The following is a 21,894-nucleotide window of genomic DNA, read 5'->3' as shown; positions in this document are numbered from 1 at the left end:
TGAGAACTCCCAAATGAGGCATACCACGGGAGTGTGTGCTATTCCGGCACTTCTCTCAGTCAAGTCGGGTGAGACAGTGTTAGTGAGATTAATCTGCCTCTTCCCAGACTGCAAGCAGCAAGCAGGCTGAGTATTCTATGAATCTCCTGGATCAGTTCAGTTCGGCCAACATACTCCTGTTTTGGCTAATCACAGGATGTCACCCCGGGCTCCTCTCAGACTCAGATACTCTCAGCACAGCCTCATGCCTGCGTTCAGCCTCATGCCAAGAGTTCCGAGCAGTACCTGGCGTACGAGAGGTCAGCAAACCTATCACCACTGTAAAGCTTAGCACACTGTTGTAGCTTGTTTGGCCTACACTGGTGTCTCCCAGGCTGTTTTAACTGCACTGAGAAGTTTTTAGAGTAGCTATAACGTGTATGTTGGATAGACTCACTCGACAACCTGCCTTTTTCCTCTGTAGCTCTTACCACAGGTAGACACTAAGCAACCCGAGGGTAGAAAATTCTTACTAGTTTCAGGTGTTGCTCTATTCAAAAGGCCTAGAATGATGCCTGGCACATGATAGAACCTCAATGAATGTTTGCCAGTAACTAACTGAGCAGATTGGTAGTTGCATATCTAGCATACCTCATCGCTTGAACTGTAAACTCCACAGGAGGAAGCTTCCTCCATGCTGTTCACTTCTGTACCTCCTATGCCTAACAGAGTCTGCCTAGGCTGTTACACAGTACATGGAATTCAGTAAGAATCCATTCAACTAAGGTTCAGGTAAAAACAACTGCATATTTTCATTTCAAATCTTTCTTGGTGGATGTGCACCTTAGTGATACAACTTACCTAGCATTCACAGGGCCCCTAATTGGCTCCAGGCATTCACTTCTCCCTTAGAAGAGAATACATCTTTGAGGAAAAACTTTATCAGGCAATAATGATTAACGTGTCTTCTCACCTTCTAGGTGCAAAGATTTTTTTTCCTGTTTTAATAACAGATTTAAAATACCCAATTCAGTCTTATCTGTGCAAAGGATATTGTTCTTTTTTTGATGATTACAGAATAGTTAAAAATACACATATGTATGTTCCTCCTCTAAATTTTTGTTGTTGTTTTACTTGTTTGGTTTGGCATTGAGCTCAGCGCCTTTTACATGTTAGACAAATATTTGGCCTCTGAGACACAGGCCCAGCCTTACCAATTAGTTTTTAGTGGTGCTTTGGGGTTTATAATAAAGATGAGGGTTCTGGTGGGGGTTTTGGCTCCAGTAAGAAGAGGTCTTGCTAATGCCTCTGAGAAAAAAGCTGCTCTGAATTACATCAAAGCTCACTTCATGGAAAATGAACTAATACGGTTGACTGGCAAGGAAGGTAATTTAGCATTTTATTTGGCTGATGAATAATTCATGATCACAACTTTTCTAAAATTAAATCTGAATATATAGCGATTTAGAACACCTTAATGCCTAGTCTTATTACATGGGTGAGTCACTTTCATCAAATTAGAACTCTAAAATTACCTCCATCCTTTATCCTAATTATCTAACGTATCAATGACTTATTCTGTTAATTTAGTTTAATAATTCTTCTTCCATAAAGAAATGTTAGTAAAAATGTCTAGCATAAAAGTGAGTGAAACAGCCTGGTGGTTCATGCCTGTTAAGGTCAAGAGACAGATGCAGGAAAATCGCTGAGTTCAATGCCAGCCTGAACTACACAGCGAGACCCTGTCTCAAAACAACCACAACAACCACAACAAAAACGAGTAAGTCATAAAGGCAAAGGAGAATATCACTTTTTGTGTGAAATGAACCCTGATTGAATGTGTGCTATTGACCTGAGCATGGCTATGTCAAGGACCCCACAGTCTCAGACCCTCGGGGATGGCAAAGCCTTTTTGCAGTCTCCTGAGGAGTGGCAAAGCCACAGATGTTATGGAGGACTGACATTCCGCTAAACTGTCATATGCAGAAATTGTCAACCACAGCATCTGATGACCTCAGCCTAAACTGCTCCACAACGGAAATCTCCTACCGAGATGAGCTCTCCCACATCCTCCCCATTCAGCTGTGCGCACAAGCCCACCTCTTTGTCCAGCCGTATACTGTAAACCCACCTCTGGGGCCAGGGTGAGCAGAATATATTAATAACGGGTAGCTGCTGTTGCCACCACAGCGCACTGCCCAGCTGACCTCAGCTTTTCTGTGCATATATTTGTCCTTCGTTCTTTCGTCACCCCAGTCAGGTCAGCCTCAAAGCCAGGCAGATAGCGGTAATTCTATCTGCCCTACTGGGAATTAACCCAGGACCGCTCGCATGCCAAGCAAATACTGTATCACTGGGTTGTAGCTCTAGGTCACTGGGGAAAAAAAAAAGTACTGGAATAGAAATGTCTCAGAGCATGAAATCTATGCTTCAGGAAGATTGAATGATGGAGTTATGAAAGCACCTTATAATTTGAATTTCAGTCTTAGCAAAGCCCACGCTCATTCTGCATGTATAAAGAAGGGGTTGTGTAATCTGAATAGCTATCTTCTGGGGTAAGAATAGGTCTGTGTGACTACGGAAGATGGACATCGCAGAGCAAGTGTGTTACAAGGGCTGGAGAGATGTCCCAGTGCTTAAGAGCACTTGTTACTCTTCCAGAAGACCTGAGTTCAAGTCCCAGAACCTATGTGAAGAAGCTCACAACTACCTGTAATTCCAGCTCCAAGAGACCTGACAACCCTGCCTCTGTGGGTACCTGCACTCCTCTGCACATACTCCCCCTCCCTATGGGCACACACACTCACAAACACACACGCGCACACGCACACACACACACATAATTTAAAATAATAAAATAATTTAAAAAGAGTCCTCTGGAATGGAAATATTGGAAGTATTTTGAAGAAAAGTGTTTACCGCTCTAGTTGGTGGCATGAACCTGGGAGGGTGGAACTTAAAGAGGTGGACTGAAGTCTTATGCAATAGCCAACTTTATTCAGAGCATCAGGCAATTTATAGCTAAGAGTCACCTGAGTAAAGTATATTAACAAGAACATGCCATATGTGGGAAAAACATGTTTTTCCATAGAGGCATATGAATAACAGCTGAAGTAAACTCAGTCCTATCTGCTAAACCTGGAAGGAACAAGAAAACACGTTCCAAGAACAATTCCATGTTCTGAAGAAACTGAGGTCACAAGACTCATGTCTTGTTTTCTTACAAGCACTCAGAAGTCTCACACAACTCCATTTTTGGACTGTGTTCCACAGAAAAGAAATAGAATATGGAACTTATGTGTAGGTTTTGATTTTTCACCAAACCTACTTTATTTAGGGTTCGTAAATGCTTCTACCTCCCTTCTACCCATTGACCTGAGGTAGGGGAGAAAGAAGGTTATTAGGTAAAGGGGGTTTGTTGGAGGTTGGTCTGATGTGCATTACTGGCCCTCAAGATCTGATTACACCTATCCTTGTTTTGTAAACCTACCTATGACATGCCTGATTGGTTGATTAAAGGCCGATACCTGGACAGGGCAGAGTGGGGTAGGCACGGCTAAGGTTCCTGGGATTCTGGGACAAGAGGATCGGGGGAAACAGACAGACAGGAAGAAAGGAAGGAGGATGCTATGGTGGGTTAGGTAAAGAAAAAAATCATGAGGGCTGGGAAGAAGGACTCCAGTAATGGCGTGAAAAGGCCCAGATGAAGAATAAAAGCAAGTACCATGGGATTATGTATGGAAGGGAGATCAGATGGGGAGTATTGAGATGGATGGCATTGGATGGGGGTGGGAGATGGATGGTGAGGTTGTTGAGACAGTGTAGGTAAAATATCTGCCTGGCCCAAGGTAAATAAGGCAATTATAAATCTAACAGGTGTCTGTGTCTTATTATTTGTGATAGCAGATTAAATAATACCTCCATGATACTTTTAGGGCTAAAAATAACATTATAGAGCCCAAAACACTCATTTTTAAATTTACTACAACAGGAGTTGTGGACCTTTTTTGAAGTAGTTCTTTGGGATGAGTCTACTCTTCATTGTCTGAATACCATCAGACCAGTCCAAAGGCCAACACCAAGCAGCAACATGAATCAGTAAAATTCAGAAAAGCAGGACAAGTCAGTGAAATACTCAGACTGCACCCAGAAGTTCTCTGGAATGTTTCTCTTTGAGAAGTCAAGTGTCAAAACATGAAGATCGGCCCAGCAGTGTCCATCAGCTCAGTGTCTCATTGTCCGTGGGCTTCTGTATATCTCCTCTCTTCAGAGTCTACCCATGGATGTTCTCAGCTGGCCAAAGTCATGCTCCTACAGGGAGAGAGCGCACAGCAAAACATCACGTGCCCTCTCACAAGACAGCTTCTACCAAACATCACATGACTCAACTGAGTCTTCAAAGAAACCAGAAACTTCCACTTCATTTGTGTACTTATTTTCTCATACAATGTATTTTGAACATATTTCTCCAACTCCTCCCATATCCTCCTCAACCTCCCTATCCACCCAATTTCATGTTCTCTCTCCCTCCTGTCTCAAAACAAAAAATAAACAAAAAAACACAATGAGACAAAAGAAAGGAAAGAAGGAAGGAAAAGAAAAAGCCACAGAGAAAACATGGAGTCCTTTTTGTTCTGGCGACCAGCTCCTGGGCATGGGCCTGCACTGGCGAGTGGTTGATACATGCAGTCATTCTCCATTTGAGAAAACTGGTTTTTCCTCTCCCAGCAGGTATCGATTGCAAACAGCTTCTTGGATAGTTCTTGGGCTTTGTGTAGACTTCCTCTTCTCAGTGCTGGGGTTTTGTCTGGATTAAATCTGTGCAAGTTACATGCACTCAGTCTCTGTGACTTCATATGTGTATCTGTCCTGTTGTGCCTGGAAGATGTTATTTCCATGGTGTAATCTGCCACTTCTGGCTCTTACAATCTTTCTGCTGTCTCTTCCATGTGGCTCTTTGAGCCTCAGGGAAAGGGTCTGAGAAGAGCATCTCATTTAGGGCTGTGTGCGCCAAAGTCTTGCTCTCTGGACATTGTTCAGTTGTGTCTCTGTGTCAACTACGATCTGATGCAAGAAGAAGCTTCTCTGATGACTTGAGTAATGCTCCAACCTGAGTCCCAGCCTAGACAGGGGGCAATATGGAAAATCATAATTGTTCTGATGGTTCCTTTGAAAATAAGTTGTATTTATGACCCCCTTTTTATTGATGTGTATTTGTTACACATGGTACTAGTTACATGAGGGCATTTTCATGCAAGTATACAATGTACTTTAAGACTGTTCCCTGAATTTTGTTTTTAAGTCTGGAAGAGGACCATGCATGGAGATAACCTAGAACCCCTGCACAGATGTAGCCCATGGCAGCTCAGTCTCCAAGTGGGTTCCCTAGTAATGGGAACAGGTACTGTCTCTGACATGAACTCAGTGGCTGGCTCTTTGATCACCTCCCACTGAGGGGGGAGCAGCCTTACCAGGCCACAGAGGAAGACAGTGCAGCCCGTCCTGATGAGACCTGATAGGCTAGGGTCAGATGGAAGAGGAGGAGGACCTCCCTATCAGTGAACTGGGGGAGGAGCATGGGAGGAGAAGAGGGAGGGAGGGGGCTACAGCTGGGAAACAAAGTGAATAAACTAATTAATAAGAAAAAAATGTTCCGTGATATACACTTTCATGTCTCATATGCATGCAAAATTTTATGTATTTATATAAAATTTAAGAACCAAAAATGAGAAAAAAACGTGTTATTTGTTTTTCTGATACTGATCTGATTCACTTAATATCATTACTGGTTGCATCCATTTATCAGCAAATAATAGAACTTCATTCTTCTTACCCAGAGGTAAAGCCACATAGTTATGGACACCTAATTTTTAAAAATTATTTATTTCATTTATATAATTATATAATCCCCCTTTCCTTTCCTCTCCTAAATCTCCTATGTACCCCCCTTTATTTCAAATTCGTTGCCTCCTTTTTCATTAATTGTCCTTACAGACATATTTTCTGAAATACAAGCTGCTCTGTCTGCATAATGTTGCTTGTGTGTATGTTTTCAAAGCTGACGATTTGATTTTAGAAAATGAACTGGTGTGCTCCTCTCTGGGGAGGAATCTTTATCGCACTCTCAGCGTTCTTGAGTGGCCTGTGGTTCTTTACTTAGGGTTGAAGTCTCCAGGGTTTTCCCTGTGCGCTTTATCATGTCTGTTGTTACTGTCCTCGTTCAGCTCATGTTTAGGCAGTCATGTGAGACTAAGGGTGTAGCTACTGATATTCCTAGAAGATACAATATCACAACAAACTCCCTATGGCTCTTACAATCTTTCTATTCCCTCTTCCACAAGGTTCCCTGAGCCTTAGGTGTTATTTTGTAGGCATATCTCTTGCGACTCATCTCCACAACTCCACATTTTGATTGGTTGTGGTTTTCTGTAATGATCCCTATTTTTTACAAAGAGAAGTTTCCTTGATGAGGGTGAGGACGACACTTATCTATGGGTGTCATTCTCCATTCAGCAGGGGCCTAGATTCTGGCTGGAGTCCTGGAACTCAGCTTCCGGATGGAGAACAGGGGTTCTGTTTCTCTCAGGGGCAGCAAGAACACTTTAGAGTGAGGCCTGAGTGCACTAAGCTGGGGTGTGGAAAAGATTTCTACGAGGTGTTACAACTTCACTCTTTTAGCATGAGATTGCTCCTGGCAATGGAAACTTGGGCATTCCAAAGCTTATGGCGTTATCAAAGCATTACAGCTCTTGGTCAAGCAGAGGTGCAGGACAAGGCCCATGCCTGGTCAGCTTGTAGCCAAGACACAGTCCTGGTGAAGCACAGACCCTGCAAGGCCCAGGCCTGGCAAGGCTCAGGGCAGTGGCCGGAGGGCAGGCCCCAGGAGACACGGCCAGCAGAGGATAATGACAAATGTCTTGAAGTGAGAAAGCTCGAACTTTTATTCACGTGAAATCAAGGGCAATATAAAACCAATATAAACCCTGGGCAGAGGGAGGGATTTCAAAGGTGAATGTGTTTGATTAGCTGGGGTAAGGCGGTCAGGGATATTTTTTGGTCCTATCACCAAGATGGAAAATGCAGTACTTAATTATCCTGTTGGGGAGGGGGCAGTATCTCCAAGTACAATTGAAGGTCACTGCTGGACTAAGATCTTCAGTTGGGTGGAGTGTTTCAAGGAATTTCTAGATGCGAGCTAGAGCAGTTTCCTTATCAGGGCAAGGGTCTGGCCTGTAATCTGCCCTGAGGGCTATGTGACCTCTTTACAAGCCCTGAAATCACGCAGTTAGGGTAGAGTTTCAAAACCCTGCTGAGAAAAGGTAGTCCATCATCATGGACTGAGCACAAATATTTGGCTATCCGGAGACAACTGACTTCAACCTTAGCCAGTGAGCCCCACATGTGGTGTAAGGATAAACCTTTAGGATGTAGCTAAGAATTATGCTGGGTTAGTAAAGTTTTGGTTGTAGGGTCTCTTTAAGAAGCGTGACTTCATTGGCCTTGAATAGTTGGCTAGGTTTCCCGTACCAGGTTTGATTTATCTCTTGCTGAGTGGGTCTTAAGTTCAATTTGAGAGCTGTTGGTTACCACCAAGATATGTGTGCCACTACTGTGCCCTTAAGATTATTTTTGTGCTACAAAGACATCATAGCTGGGTAGGACTGTTGGTTGCTTCCCCCTTTTGAAGTTTGCATGGATCCTTCTGATACCATGCAAACTCATCCTCAGGGAGAAGAGTTTCAGGTCAGTTCCAGCTCAGGAACCAGTGAGCTTTGAGTCTAAAATGCATGGCATCTTCCACAATGAGGACACACCTGCCACCTCTGGGCGGAAACTAAGAGCAATAGCAATAAGCTGTAATGGTTCGTGAGTATCTTATCTTGTACAACCCTAACCAACAGCTAAAAAGAAGACTTCTAATGCCTGGCATTGCATTTGGTTTGGTTTGGTTTGGTTTGGTTTGGTTTGGTTTGGTTTGGTTTGGTTTGGTTTGGTAGTCTTTGGGTCTTCAAGGGGTCATTGGCAGCCTAGATGAAAAATTTTCATTTAAACTGTATTTATACACTGACTTGCATGTATTATAGGATTTTTCTGTAGATAATTGATTCCTTATTACTTTTTCAGATATCTTTATTTTACCCTCCTCTCTGCTTCTGTATTCATCTCCTTCCTCCTCCCCAGTTACAGGCTCCTTTTTCCCTCTTTCCCTGATCAGATCACTTGTATCCTACTAGTTCCTTTTCTATTGCTCCTCCACTCCCAAACCTCACAATGGTCCTTTTTTGACTTTTCTGGTTTCTGCAGTTACTCTAGAGGATGTACTCACATCTGAAAGGAGTCTTAGTTAAGAGAGAACATGTGACATTGTCTTTCTGGGTCTGGATTATCTCATTCAATATGATTGTTTCTAGCTCCATTCATTTACTTCAACGTTCACAATTTCATTTGTATACAAATAGTATTCCAGATGAATAGTATTCCAGAGTGTATATATCCCCAATTTTTATTATCTACTTTTCAGTTGAAGAACATTTAGTTTGCTTCTGTTTCCTAGCTATTGTGAAGAGAGCAGCGGTGAACATGGCTGAATCACACATATGTGTGGAGTAGGATGTTGAAACCTTTAGGCATATGCTAAGGAATGGTATAGCTGGGTCACATGGTAGACTTATTTTTAGCTCTTTGAGAATTTTCCACACTGGTTTCCATAGTGGCTTCACGAGTTTGCAGTTCTACCAACAGTGAAGGAAGATTCTCTTGCCCTCACACTCTGTCTAGCATTTGTTGTCAGTTGTTTTATTGAGCTTTGCCATTCTGACTGGTGTAAGATGAAATCTCAAAGTTGTTTTGATTTGCATTTCCCTATTTACTAAAAATGATGAGCATTTTTGAGATACTTCTTTTTTAAAGATTTACTTATTTTATGTATATGAGTTCTCTATCTGCATGTTCACCTGTAATATATCTTAAGCTCTGGAATGGTGATCCTTCTAGCATTCTTCTTTTTTCTCAGGATTGTTTGGTCTATCTGGGGGTCTTTTGTGGTTTTGAATGAATTTTAGGATAATTTTTCCTGTTTCTTTGAAGAATGAGATGGGGATTTTGATTGTGATTGCATTGAACATGTAAATAGTTTTTGTTAAAATGGCCATTTTCATGATACCTCTGCTGATTTATGAACATGGGTTGTATTTTAATTTTCTAGTATCTATCTCCTTCTTCAAGGGTTTAAAGTTTTTATTGTTGAAGTCATTCACTTCCTTGGTTAGTTCTTTTTTCCTAAATATTTTATTTTCTTTGAGGCTTTGTGAATGAGAAATTGGACATCTACTTTTTGACAAAAGTGTGAAAAGTGTGCACCGAGAGGAAAAAGAAAACATCATTTTCAATAACAAATGCTGGCAAAACTGGATGTCTTCTGCCTGCAGAAGAATGAAATTATATCCATATTTCTCAGCCTACATAAAAATCATTTTAAACTGGGTTAAGGACTTTAATTTAAAACTGGAAGCACTGAATATGCTAAAAGACCATGTAGGGAAACAGTTCAGGACATGGGTATAGATAACATATTCTGAATACAATCTACTAGTGCCAGAAACAGCCCTGGGAATTGACAAATGAGATTACATAAAATGAAAAGGCTTGGCACAGCCAAAGACACTTATCAACAGAGTCAACAGACAGACTGAAGGCTGGGAGAAAACCCTTGTAGCTATACTTCAGAAACGGGGTTACTATCTAAAATATGTAAAACACTGCAGAAGACCTACCAAACACCCCAAAGTCAAACAACCCAATAAATGGGCTAATGAAATGAACACATAGTTTTTAAGAGAAAATTCTGAAGACCAGTAGACGCACACTGAATGGCAGTGGAGTTTTGGCGAGGATTTCTTACAGCAGGTGTTTTGAAGCTGGGCCCGCCTTGTCAAGAAGAGTCCACAGGCACGTGGTGTCTAATCTTATTGTGGTGTCTAATCTTATTAAGTATAAACCAAAGGAAGACATAGATAAAAGTGCTTCCTAAATAGACGATGAGGACGACGCACAGGTGGGTGGCTGGTCACAGAGCGGCGGAAACTCAGCTGTTGCCTGAGAGATAGTCTTAGCTCTGCCCTGCTGGAAGCTGGTGGTCTTCTGAGAATACACAGAAAATATTTTACCTGCTAGTCAGATGGATGCTGGGTCAGCCGCAAGGGTAGGCAATGAACGGACACACATTAAGGAAACTAAAAGTAGCCCCAAATAACTTGGCTCTGGATCTGTACTCTCTGAACTCTCCGTAATGACGAGGCTCTAACCAGCCACCCAGCTTTACAGACTCCGTAACGTGAGCATGGGTTTGTTTTCTCCATCTGGCCACCTGTGCCCCAGCCTCAGTTCACTGCTTCCCCTGTGCTTGCCAGCAAATTATATCTTAAGTATGTAACAATGATAACGTGGGCAAAGCGTGTTCACAATATTGGGGAGTTTTTTCTTACCAACAAATGTAAATTAATTAATTTGCTTTATGATCATTAAAAAAATTGGACTAAGCTTGCATGAAGACCTGCCTACAATCCAGCTTGAATCCAAAACACCAGGAAAGGCTTGCTTTTTTTTTTTTTTTTTTACATAAACACATGTGATATATGTCTAAAGACATACACAGAAGAAGCATATTAGTGATATGTCAAAATGATGGAACTATCATATTTGTCATAAGACAAGGCAATAATGACAGTGTATGTAGGTCGCCAGACACAGGACAAGAGAAGGTTAAAACCGGGGACCCTGGAATGTAACAGGTGATAGCTGTGTCTAAGGTAGACTTTTTTAAATGTATGCATATGTATATATGCATATATACATATGTATATATATATGTGTGTGTGTATATATATATATATATATATACATGTATGAGTGCTCTCTCTGCATGTATGCCTGCATGGCAGAAGAGGGCATCAGACCCCAGTATATATGGTTGTGAGCCACTGTGTGGTTGCTAGGATTGACTTCAGGACCTCTGGAAGAGCAGCTCTGAAGTGCTCAACCATCTCTCCAGTCCTGGGAGGTTTTTTCCCCCACATTTTTTTATTAATTTACTTATTTACTTACATTACAACCTGATAAGAATTTTCCCTCCCTCCTTTCCTCCTAATCCCTCCCTCTCCCCTCCCCTCCCTCTATTCCCTCTCCCTTTCTTCTCAGAGAAGGGGAGGCCTCCCATGGATATCAACCCACCTTGGCATGTCAAGTAGGACTGGGAGCATCTTCTCCTATTGAGGCCAGAGAAGGCCATCCAGTTAGGGGAAAGGGATCCAAAGGTGGCAGGCAACAGAGTCAGACAGCCCCTGCTTCTGCTGTTAGAGGTCACACATGAGGACCAAGCTACATATCTATGGGGGGGCATAAGCATGTCTCACGGATACTATGGTTGACAGTTCAGTCTGAGTCCTATGGGCCCAGGTTAGTTGATTCTGTAGGTTTTCTTATGGTGTCCTTGACCACTCTGTCTCTTTCAGTCCTTCCTCCCCGTCTCTGTAAGATTCCCTGAGCTCCACCTGATGTTTGGTCTGTATTTTAACAGTTGCACAGGAGCTTCCAGGGGCCTCCAAACCATACAGATGAAAGGACACTTAAACTTCTCGGGGAAGTAAAGCCAAACGAAAAAGAAAGTGATTTTAAAATTGTATACATTTATACTTTGGAATGAATTTGATATAGTGATCATCAGTATCAAGTTATAGAAACAGGCTAATGAAATGACATACAAAATGACAGATGACATGAGCAATTATTGTGAACACACGTAACACAATTGCATTAAACCAGCATGCTTTCTTAGTGGAAACATGAAATGTTATCTCTCTTTCTTTTTTTTTAACTTTTTATTGATTCTTTGTGAATTTCACATCATGCACCCCAGTCCAGCTCATCTCTACCACTGCCCACCTCCACCAACAGCAACAGTGGCAGCAAAAGCATAGGAAACATCTCATCCTGGAAGCTGTCGTATGTCACTGTGTGTCCCACAGTAGACCCCTCTGTCCACACATCTTCACTTGCAAACAAACGTTCATTGCAATGAGTCAATGGTTCAAGATCTTTGCCTTCTGTCCCTCCATCAATACTGGATCTTAATCTGGGCTTCTCATGGTTACTCTGTTGTTTCCCTGTGTCATGGAGATCCTGCAGCTTTGGATCAGCAGGACTGGCCCTTTCATTCGTCCCAACCATTCACAGATGATGTAGATTTTGAGGCGGTCCAATTCAGAGGCCTGGATCTGGGTCTAGGTAGTAGCTGAGCTAGTCAGCCTTCGTGCTCTCCCTTATCTGTCCATCAGGGCAAGCACTCCAGAACTGCTCTGGCTAGGCCGCCCAATGCCACCATCATCAGGAGGCAGGGTCGGCTCTCCTACTCTCATGCCATTCGGGCCGGCTCACTGTCCACCCCCACCTCCAGAGCCAGCTCCACTGTTCTGCCCTGTCAAGGTGTGGGGCCCACTCTCCCAAGTGCTGCAGCCTGTGAGGGGCTGGGCCAGCTCTCTGGCGCTCACACACTCAGGGCTGGTACAGCCATGCTTTCAGCAGCAGGACCAGCTCCACTGTGTTGTCCAGGCGAGGTGCAGGGCCTGCTCTCCTGAGTGCTGCAGCCAGTAAGGGACCAGGGCTAGGTCTCTGGCTCTCATGACCCCAGGGCCAACTCTCCCAGCTACTGCAAGTGGCAAGGGGAAAGGCCTCACCCCTGCACCCATGCCACCTTATACCAGACAAATGGCAGGCCCTCAAGACTGGCTCACCTGCATCCTCCTGTCCAGAGCCAAGCCCTACTGTGCTGCCCAAGAGAGGTGCAGGGCCAGCTCACCCGATTGCCTCAGGTGGCAGAGGGCTGGTCCAAATCTGTTAATCCCTGACTTAGGAGACAGAGGCAGAAGATGATGTCTCAAGGCCAGCATGGCTCTGTTCCCTAAATATGTTTTCCCTGGTTTCCTTATTAATCAGTTTTAATGCTTCTACTTTTCCTGTAGATTTCAGTGTTGGTGGTTGGTCTGGTGCCATATGTATTCAGATGCTAAATTCTGGGCCCCAATATCTGATTGCAGACCAGATGGATGTATTCTCACATGCACCAAACAATGTTGTGTAAACTTTCTCCACAATTATCTCTGATTGCTTAATAAAAAGAAGGCTGGACAGCCTGTAACTAGGCAGGAGAGAGGTAGGCAGAGCTTTGGGGCTCAGGTAGGGACCAGGAAGCAGGGCATAGAGAGGAGAAGAAGATGGAGAGAAAGAATGTGGCCTGGTGGAGTATATCCAGCCTAGACGAGAAGGATATTGGCAAGTAACTTGGGGCGCATGAATAGGAAGTAGTCAGACCAGCTTAGAAAATGAGTGTAAATTGTACATGCCCAGTTATGGTGCTGAAACTTGTTAAATAAATACAGGTCTTTGTCTCAATTATTGGGGAGTTAGCTGGGGTAGAAAAGCCCTATAGAAATTAATAAATGTTCAACAATATTTCAGGTTTACTAGAAATAAATAGTGTGTGAACTTTTAAAAATAAACACTTCAGTAAAGATTTATTATTTACTGTGTCCTATCTTCTTAAAAAGATAATTATCACACAGGAAGCTCAGGACAAAGGAGCTGGAAAATATTCATGAGACTCATGAGAGACACAAATTGTGAGGTTTCTCAAATTGTACGGTTTCCTTAAATTGTCCATAAACAAAAATGATTAATTGTGATATGGCTTTACTTAAATCTACTTTTTCTAGTTATTCACATGAATAAATTAAATGGTCATACACAATAACCTGTCTCAAATAGGTTCCCAATTCTTTAAGATGGTAAAGGAATCTATTCATGGCATAAAGATATGAAAATCATTTTGTTACTATGTACTTATTAGCAGAATAAGGACATTAACCTATTTATCAAACAAGAAAGTGTGGTTCTCCTCCTGCCTGGAGGCCGTCTCCCACCAAACCACGAAGGGGCAGGGAATGAGATTCATGCCTGGAGTGGCCTGTGAGCACTGTACAGGGATCACACCCCCAGGGAACCATTTCAGGGAGGTTATTCAACTTTAACTCCAGAGAACAAAGTCTACGTACCCCTTTAGGGAGTGGGTAGGGGAACTCCAAGGATAGGTGTACGTAATTGGTTGGAACTAGGCACTTCAAGGGTGCTTGATTTGCATTAAGCAGCAGGCTCCCATCATATGGATGGAAACACAGTACCTATATCCTATAGGCGCAGGGAGGGGAGAGCCAGCAGGGGGTTGTGTCAAAGGTCACATAGCTAATGTGGTTAGGGGCATCTGCTTCTAAAGACACTCCCCCAGATGAAGTCAGGCAGAGCGCAGGAGGCCCTGCTGGAAAGAGGGAGTCCTGGAGCTGCAGCAGGGTTCCCCCAACAAGGAAGAGTCAGGGAAGGCAGCTGTAATTGTTAAAGAGGTTAGCCCCATTTAAAGAAAGAAGCTTGTGCTCTGCACTGGGACAATAGGAAGAATGCCCTGAAGACTCCAGTCTGTGAAGCTGAAAAATCTACTTGAAAAGAAAGAGCCCAATAGCTGCCTGCAGAAGTGGTTCCTAGGTCACCTTGGGAGTTGTGCAGGGACAAATACAAGTGTGGTCAAAGGGGACCAAGCCACATCTTGAGCTGGCAGCAGAGCTTGGCAGCAGCATCTATGTGGTTCTAGTTTTCTAGACATGAAAAGCACAAGAGCAAGGCTTCCAGGAACTGGCTAAGGCCAAGGTAGGCGGGGCCGAGTCTGGTTCCTGGAAAGAGCTTCTGAGGTCATTCCGCTGTATGGAATCAACTGCAGTAGAGCAACCAAGATGTTGGAAATGCCAGGACTGCATGATGTCTGCCAAGGCAAGCTGCATGATTTAAGCGGAGTCTGCCCAAGGGACTGGCTAGGTGTGCCACAGGGAGCAGAGGTGGATGGGTGAGGTTAGGCATCCTGGGTGACTGTCACAAACCTCAGATGCCAAACACAGCTACAGAGCTTGGTGTTCGCCCTCTCGGCTTCAGTCTGGCTTTGGTCTGCTCGCCACCTGCTATGTCCTCATTCCCCCTTTGGAATGAGAATGTGTACCCTGTGCCATGGTGTGCTGCAAGGGTGTAACTTTCTTTTTGATGTCATAGGCCTCACTGTTAACTAACCAAGTCTCTGAAGATCTCTGTGCTTCCACTTTTCAGCTGTGGTGGAACTGTTAAAGACTGGGGGGACTCCTGAAGTTGGATGGAGTGTGGGTTTTGTGAGCTTGTGAAAATACAAGTGGAAGACTGTGGCTTTAAAGGGTGTGGGTGTCAAATTGAGTGGGCTTGCTGATGGTAGATGGTAAGATCTGGAGTCACCTAACAGAGAGGCCTTGGGCATATCTGTGAGGGACTTTCTGAGTTGGGCAGAGTTTAGAAGACCCACCTTAAATGTGGGTGAGATAATTTTCTGAGCTGGAGTCCTGGACTGAAGGGAAAAGAGCAAGCATATGGGAAGCACCGTTTATCTCTCTCTGCTCCCTGACTACAGATACCATTTACCACCTCCTATCTCCATGACAGGCCCGATGTGAGAACGTGATCAACTGTCGCACTGGAGGAGTCTGCAGAGTTGAGCAAGCAGAACTGTGAGCCAGAATAAACCATTTCTTCCCCGAATGGGGCCCATCTCTTAGATAGAAAGAGGAGCTGCCCAATGATATGCTAATTGCATTCCCACTGGAAGCCTCCCACTCCTGATCTCCATGCTTGGAGGAGCTGGGTCATTCTGTCCTGATCTGAGGTTCCGGGAGGCAGGGATGGGTGTTGAGATGTGGGGAGGTGCTACTAGGTTAAAATTCCTACAAGGCGGATTAGCCAACTGAAAAGACAGTGATTGTGGAGAGCTTGAGTGTTGCAGACCTGGAGCTAAATTTTCTTGTTTTTAGACTTTTTAATTGCCATCCATCGTCCATCCTAAAATCTGACCTGAAATAAATCCTTGTAAACTATTAGGCACATTCTCTTGGAGCGGACAGCCTAGACTCCTGTCTTCTGCTAAGGCTCATAATGCCACCAGAATGCCTTAAGGATAGCTTTCTTTGTTCCGTTGCTATAAAAGATTACATGCAACCACTTCCAGGTTGGAACAAGGTATTTGGGGAAGCCAGACTGGGTGTTTCCAGGCCCAGCTCGCTCCTGTTCGGCTCCAGAATAAACTGTTACTCCCTTGGAGGGAGAACTAGGTTTTCCATTCACACGGTGTTCAATACACTGCCAACTGTCCTGCCACCGAGGCAGGTTCTTTCCGTCACCACACAGTACCACCTTCCGGTGCCATCAAACTCACCTCCAAAGATGCCACCTGTTTTCTGAGGAGCCTGAGAAAGTCTATGAGCTGCCTGCCACCAAAGGCTGCAAAGCGGTAAAAAAATTATCTGGGAATAAACAACCGATTGACAATGTGGCTCAATCTCAGAAACACTGTGAAGAGTGAAGGCGAGGAGACATGCAAGATCTCAGGGGAAATGCTGAAATGGAGAGTAGCTGTACTAGAAAGAAACCTTGATGATAGCTAGGGAGTCAGCCTGACATAGCAGGCCCTAGGGAACTGACGGCAGAAGGGCAAGAAAAGCCTTTGTGCTGCCATGGAAATATAAAAACTCCTGACATTATGTATTACAGTGGGAAAATTTTACATGCCTAAGTTATGCTTCAGTAAAATTTAAAGCAAATAAATTTTACTCTTTCACTAAATTTCCATGAAGAAATGTTGCCGTTAAATTTTGCATTTAACTGACCCAGATGGTCTTTTTTTAAATAAAGAAGGATGTCTTTATGAAAGAAAATTTATAACTAGAGAATTTCAATGGTGTGTCTAAGTACAATGTAGAATAAAGAGATTAAGTGACATCCAGAGCAAAGTCTAACAGCACACAAATAGCTATAACTTTCTGCTGCCCCCTAGTGATAACAACTCAAAATTTCAGTACATTTGTTCACCAAGCGGTCCTGAACCAACCGTACAGGCAATAGGAACGTGGAACGTTGGCAAATCCATGTAGTTCAATGTAAGGATTCTTCTGTACGGCATACCCTGGTCAGGGAGCAGGAGATGGTGCTGCAAAAGATAGACCACGTCCTTGCCGTCATCGTACTCACTTTCTAGTCCTGGACAGTAAAGAGCAAACAGCCGGATTAACAAAAGCATTCCCTGGTATGTTAAGAAATTAAGTTAAACAAGTGATAACTTGCTTGAGGTATGGAAGAAACGAGGAGGCCAGAAAAGAGCAGATAGGTACAGCATTGGAAGATCATTCCAGATCAGGGATTGACAAGCTGGACATCGCACAACGGAATGAAAATCCAGGCAAGGGCCATGCTGAGTGGGGGGACTTGTGACAAGCAGGGCTCAGGGAGTGACGGAAGTGATCTTTGTAGGGACTCAAGGATTCTTGTGAGGAATTTACTCTAAATCAGGAAAACGTCACTGAAGAAGTCACTGCTTCAGTTCATGCTCCAAGTTAGGTAAGGGCTCTTGCCGCCAAGCCTGACAGCCCAAGTTTGATCCCCAGAACACACGTGGGGAGAGAGAGAACCAGCCCCCTCAGATTGTCCTCTGACCTCCACAAGTGTACCGTGGCAAGTGCATGCCCGCTCGTGTTCACACACACACACACACACACACACACACACACACTCACACACAGGAATGCACAGACAGGCACACACACAAATGTAAAAAAAAAAAAAAGATAAAAAATAACATTCAGTGAAAGAATCTACATTTTATTTTCTCAAACATTGGTGAAGTTGCCCAGATCCTAAATCTAGGAAGGCTTTCCATGTCACAATGTATCTTCTGACTACCTAGATGTATAGCAAAATAAACACCATAAATAAAGTATTTATAGCTTTGTTTGATGAAATTAGCTGAGAGCATTGTTGACTCAATAATAAAATCCATTTTGTGATGTTCCTTGGCCTTTATTGCCTCATTTGTCAATTCTTCTCTAGTTTTGTCATTTTCTTCTTCCTGTCTCTTTCAATTTCTTATCTAAAATGTTCCAAAATAATTATTGTGAAAGCTGGAGAGACACGGTGAACATTTTTATTGGAAAGAAATGAACCTTCCAAATTCATTTTCATCTCATGCTTGCAGCACCCACAGCGTTGAGGCGAGTTGATATCTGGTGCTTAGGCATGCAGAACAGATGTTGCCTTTCCTGAGCATTTCCAATTTATTATATGTGATAGCTCTAGCTAGACAGTGCAGTGATGCTTTGGGAATAGGCTGATCCGTTTTCCCCCCATCAAGCTGATGCACGGAAATGGGCTATTGAGTCGGCTTCAATTCGTCCCAGAAGAGAAGCTGTTTGTTTACTTTCATTCAAGATCCATCAAGTCCAGTTCATCTTAGCAAAGGCTATCTCCTTGGCCCGTGTGACTTCCCTACCCAGAGTGCTCTGAGTTTGTGTGCACCCACCATCTTACGAGGCATAGATCAGTTTCACATCTTCTCTGGAGCGTCCCTCCATCAGTCCCATTTGGTACGGAAGCCCTTTCTTCAGATATGTAAGCAGCACCCACTGCTACTGTCATTTGCCTTGCCAGCACCAGTGTCTGTTGAGCAGAGCAGACACACGAGTGTCCTCTTTCCCAGACCCACATTCACCGGGGGCAGAGATGGGGCTTAATAGTCTCTGCCAACCTAACCTTCACCGGTTGGGCTTTCAGAAGAATCGCCAAGCTGTTTCGTAGAAGAGCCTGACTGCTTTGCAAGCCTTGCTTTGCTCTTGCGGTGGGGCCGTAGAAAATGGGACAGAGAAATAAGAAAAGAAAAAAGTTAATTTTAAGTCAAGAAGACAGGTATGAACCAAGTTGAAACGAGATGGGCAAAAGGCTGACGCAGGCACTCCTCAGGTCTCGGACCTAGTTTCTCTCGGGACCCAGCCTGCTTCCCACTGACCGTCCTTCAGCCAGCCCTGGACTGTGTTCTTCTAGAAGCACAGTGATAAGAATGCGTCCTTAGTGGTCAGCCTCGTGACGCCATTCTGCTCACCTTTCTAGGCACAACGAGGTGAGGTGGAGTGGGACGGGGCACCGTGACACTGCTCCTTTTGTCCACCATCTCAGTGATGGCACACTTACGTCTTACGGTGTTTTCCTGGGCACTGATGGCTCTCCCCGCTTTCCGTCCTCCTTGTGCAGCTCCAGATCGGCAGCTTCAAGAGCTAAGGTGAAGGACCAAATGTCACTGTGTTCCCAGCCCTTCTGAAATCAGAGGCCAGGCCTGATTTAAGCTTGAGGACCGGCTCTGACAGGTGGGCGGAGCATGCCAACGACCTATAGGGGGCGACATTGTCCCACATCACCTTTCTCTACCTGGCTTTTAAGGCTCTAACCCTGCCAAACCATAATGAACCTGTAGTTTACAAGTAATTTATACAATATTAAGTTATCTAAAAGGTTAAAAAATAGGGAGGAATGATTAGCGAGTACTTTTTTTTTTTACCATAAAATGTAAAAATGGCCTCTATTTGGCTTGATCTTTAGATCATTCCTCTATTTTTTTCCATTTTTTCTTTTATTGAAAATAGATTATTTTCTCATACATTATATTCTGATTGTAGTTTCCTTCTACTCCCCCGTCCTACCCCATCCAGTCCCTTTCTGACTCTCATTAGAGACAATGGCTTCGAAGAGATAACAACCAAATGTAACAGAATAAAATATAAAAAGATACAGAAAAAAGAAAAACCCATCATTTTGAAATTGGACATGGCAACCCAACAGGAGGAAAAGAGTTCCAAGAGCAGGCACAAGAATCAGACGACTCTCTTGTTCAAACACTCAGAAGTTCCATAAAAATACGAAGCCAGGCAGGGAGACAGAAAGGCCTCTGCAGAAGCCGGTAGGAGGAAGTGGCTTTAAGGTCCGTTAGCATTGCAGCAAAGGCAGAGTCTGGGATCTCCCCCGGCCAGCCTGTTGCAGTTTTCTGGGACAAGTCATCTCCTAAGGAAGACCTAAAAAACAGGTGCGTAGACTTCAAGGGTCAAGTGACAGCAAGGGCCAATTGTTCATGGAAAACACCAGCCCACCGCTGCAGCCTACTCAGCTTCACAGGGCGGAGGTGGCGCCCGGACAGAAGAAACACTGTCTCCAAAACCCCAAACTAATGATAACAACAATGCGGCTCCGATGTTTATCTCATCGGGTGTAAACCCGAGGAAGTACCTTCTGTGCACGGGGTTGAGGTTCTAACGGCTGAGATGGTGGGAATCCTTTGGCCAGGAGGATGTCTTTCCTTGAAAGAACCAGTGGAGACAACTGTAGCTAACAATGACAAAATGAAGACAGCCACTAAGCGTATTCGGCCCTGACTTTCTGGCCTTGTGGAAGAGAGTTACAGCGGGAGTCGTAAGCCCCACGGAGGAGCAGTCTGTCCAGGAATATCTGTGCTACCCAGCGACGGCCTGACAGTTCGCCTCACCCGCAAGAAGCAAAGCTCGGAAGTGGACTCTTCTAGCCAGCTTAAGCTTTCCGTCAACAAGATGTCTTCTTCAGTGAAGCCTGTAGTGGATGGAGCCCGCTGCTGCCAAGCTCTGGACCCTCTCAGCCAATGACGTGGAGGATGACGACATGGGTCTCTGACTCAGATGAGCTGCTAGATCCAGAAGATTTGAAGAAGCCGGACCCAGGCTCCCTGAAGCTGGGAAGGGAAGAGAAAACAGAGTCGTAGTCCTGAAAGAACTACACCTGTGATCTTGCAGAAGCACCAGAAAGAGAGGGGTCAGAGGAGCAGAGCTCTCAGCCTGTGCAAATTGCTACCTGGGCAGCGCTTTCTGCTGCGCCAACCGCCCCTTCCTTGGGATGCCAGCCTTCAAGCCTGGAGATCCGGTGCTTCTGAGCAATAGCAATCTCCAGGATGCCTAGGAGGAAGCTCAAGCGCACACACCTCCTGCTCCTCCAGCCAACTTCTATCCCTCGGCTCCCGCCACTGCCTCCTCCCACCTCTGCTGCTACGTCTTGAAAGAGGTATGAAGGCACCTGCCTCTTCGCAGTGTTAGGAGAAAGGGTGTGCCCCGAGAAACTCCACTCCTGATGTTACAATGCTCACTCCCTCCACCCTTGAGCGAGACATCTTGAATATCTGTGCTGCAGTGCTGTGTACGGTCCAGGTTCCGCTCAGCGACGCTGCCACCCACTGGTCGTCCTCGGTAATTCTGGGATCCATGGGTAAGCTGTCAAAGGACCTCAGGGGCTCCACAGAAGTCACTCCCCCTGTTGCTGTGATCCTTCTTATCTTGTCTTTCTCACCCACCCAATCTTGCTGTAGTGCTGATCTGTCCTGTTATCATTACTGTTAAACAATAGGTACTAAACGTTCGTGTTTCTATGTAAATAACAAAAATAAATAAATAAAAACAAAAACTAAGCTGATAGCTGTAACACACACACACACACACACTCACGACCTAGTCCAGACCCATGCAGGCTCTGTGCGTGCTGCTTCGATCTCTGTGAGCTCATATGCACCTTGCTTAGCTGGTTTGCAGGCCTTGTTCTTCTGACGTCCTCCATCCCTTCTGGCTCTTACATTCTTTCTGCCTCCTCTTCCCTGGGGTTTCCTGAGCTCTGAGGGGAGGAATTTGATGAAGATATACTATTTAGGCACTCTGAGTATTGTCTAGCTGTGGGGCTCTGCATCTGTTCCTGTCTGTTGCTTGAAGAAGCTTCTCTGGGTGACTGAATAAGGCACTGATCTATACATAAAACAGAATATCAATCAATAGGAATAATCTTATTGCTACTTTTCTTGTTAGACCAGTAGTGTTTGTTTTTACCCTAGGTCTCTGGGCTATCTAGTTTCTGGTTCTTGGTTATCCCGGCAATCTCGGGTATGGGTTCCGTCTCCTGAAGCCAAATCAGACATTAGTT

The 21,894-nt window shown here is 44.3% G+C and overlaps 1 pseudogene; it reads left to right on the top strand.

Annotated features, from left to right (window-relative positions):
* Nucleotides 1-1,232: 1,232 nt before the first annotated feature.
* On the top strand, nt 1,233-20,937 carry LOC110562927 (anamorsin-like; annotated as a pseudogene).
* Nucleotides 20,938-21,894: the final 957 nt, after the last annotated feature.

The sequence above is a fragment of the Meriones unguiculatus genome, chromosome 1 (genome assembly GCF_030254825.1).
Source record: "Meriones unguiculatus strain TT.TT164.6M chromosome 1, Bangor_MerUng_6.1, whole genome shotgun sequence".
NCBI classification, from domain to species: Eukaryota; Metazoa; Chordata; class Mammalia; order Rodentia; family Muridae; genus Meriones; species Meriones unguiculatus.
The sequence above is the reverse complement of the archived record's forward strand: the minus strand, read 5'-3'. Positions and strand labels throughout refer to the sequence as shown.